The sequence below is a fragment of the Montipora capricornis genome, chromosome 12 (genome assembly GCF_036669925.1).
Source record: "Montipora capricornis isolate CH-2021 chromosome 12, ASM3666992v2, whole genome shotgun sequence".
Lineage (NCBI taxonomy): Eukaryota > Metazoa > Cnidaria > Anthozoa > Scleractinia > Acroporidae > Montipora > Montipora capricornis.
Window position 1 is genome coordinate 506,828 of NC_090894.1, and position 2,500 is coordinate 509,327.

The window sequence follows — 2,500 nt, forward strand, 5'->3', positions numbered from 1 at the left end:
TTCGAACGTGGCTCGTCTCATTGTCCTGTGAATTTTTTTTCTGGAGCTAAATGCGCTTGCGTATGTCACTTCTTTTATGCTTATGCAACAAGTGTGAACCTCGTTATGCTTAGGCTTATGTCTATCAGGGGTTTCAATAACTTCTGAAATAGCCGTCCATGATAGCCCATTGAAGGCGGCAGTTTGACAAGTTTATGATAGCAGTTTTAGTAAAATCAAGGCAAACTAGCCGGCGGTGTGAGGCAAAACAGGCGGCGGTATACTGCTGGTAACCGGCTTCCATTGAAACCCCTGTGTCTATGCTTATGCTTATGTCGCAGTGTAAACCAGGCTTAATTTATATGAGACATCAGCTTTCTGATTTCTGTCTGACTTAACAGAAAAGGCTGTCGATAACACTGAGGAATGAAAACCCTTTACTTTTTCTTGGAAGGTAGGGCACCCACATAGTGAATTTGAAGAAGTTAGAGATTTTTTTTTTGGTACTGACGTCGATCTCTGTTCTGACCAAAAACAAGAAAGGAAATAGTCTGCTACACAGCCGTTTTTAGTGTCTTCACGCAAAGCTCGTCCCCGCTAATGAGGAGTTAGTGGGGAGGAGCGTTGCGTGACGACACTAAAAACGGCTGTGTAGCAGACTAGAAAGGAAATGAAGTGAAAGGAAAGTAAAAAGTATACAAAGCGGGGTTTTACGTCACTACTTGAAAAGCTGAATATTATACTAATTGGAAGTGTATATAATTATTTTATATTAAATTACTTAAACGGTATCAATAATCTCGGTTCGTGTTATGAATTATTGACAAATTTTGAGAATTGACCAGCTTCTGGGAATCTAAACTCATTGCAGGCAGCCCAGGCTCATTGTGAGAAAATAAAAGCATATTGGAAATATGGAGAAATACTGATTGATATTGCCACAAATAGTAGAAACAAAGGAACAAAGGACACCACTGAAATTGCGTGAAATCAGAGAAATAGCGAGGAGATTCGGAGCTACCTTAAATTTTCGAAAATCTCGAAACACGAGAAAATGTTTCCGAAAGACTCGAAGCGCTTTCCAGTTAAAATTTCGGTAATTTCATCAAGTGAACGGGACAGCATTTTCCGGTTGGCCGCTCTTTCCAGTGGTTCCGGAATTCCGGAACCTTTAGGGCCATTTCACGAGGTATACCCAAATTCTCGAAATTTGTTTCCGGGATATTTCTGTACCATCTGATTCCTTACCCGTTTTTTTCGAAGTATTTGGTGGAATGGAAAGACCTCTCCAACTCAGTTCCTAGAGTAGTCTGGGACACCAACATCGCCTTGACGTCACGTAAGAATAATCCCCAAGAAAGTGTTACCTGGCAGGTACAAAACACAGGTCACACGTCCAGGTCGCAAGTCATTATTTTGCCAAGACAACGTATCCTAAGCAACCATTAAAGCTAACCTTAGGCCTAATTAGTCCTAAACAAAAGTTTTTGGGGCAAATGTTAACATTTGTGGACGCTTAGGGTTGTTTCTGCATTGGTAAAACAATGACCTGTGACCTGTGTTTTGTACCTGCTCAGCTTTACCGCCGTAATTTTTATTTGCTCAAAGGGCGACATAATCAATCCCTCACTGGAACCAGGCACTTTATGGCCCCTGCTGTGGAAAATTATGCCAGTCACTCTGACAGTGAAGTAAAACAAAAGGCTCGAACGGAAGATATACATACATAAAGAGGACTATGGAGGAAAAAAACTCTGCAGTTGTCGACGGAGGAAGTATTGCATGAAATCAAGGTTACTACACATTCACAGGTAAAAGAAAAACAACAACAAAAGATACTTTATAACTCGTTTTATTTAGTTGTTTAATTCTCACTAGAAACAAAGAATGACTCATAGCAGTTAACAAAAACGCCATACCTAATTTTTAATAACACTTTTGTCGTGTTTTCGTAATAAGTATGTTTAAGGACGGTGGCTACTAATTCAAAGATATTTTTGCCCACGTTTATGATTATATGGGAAATGTAGATCTTAACAAGTGTTATTGAAATCCAAAAAGAAAATTGGGGGTAACCACGCATTTTTCAAAGATAATTCATGAAATAACTTCTCAAACTGAAGCTTAATTACCTCTCAAAAATGCATGGTTACCCCCCCCAATTTTCTTTTTGGATACCAAGAGTACTTACTAAGATTTACTTTCTCCGGATAGTTTTAAACCGCGCAAAAATATCCCTGTATTAATGAGCATCACCGATAGGAAACCCGAGTATCTCAAGATTCGCAGAACGTATGCACAATAACAATGGTAGGCACCGTCCTTAAAATAATCAGTATACAATTTTCAATATCATACAATATTATTGATAAGTGGTGCACAACTGAGGATCCTATGCAACAACAGGTTTCAAAATTAACAGACGCACTTCACCTTCTTGGGACGTTATTGACTTACCCAATTTCCTCACACACTGCAGTCCCCCTCCCCCTCCCCCTCCCCCCTTATCAATTTTTCTTAG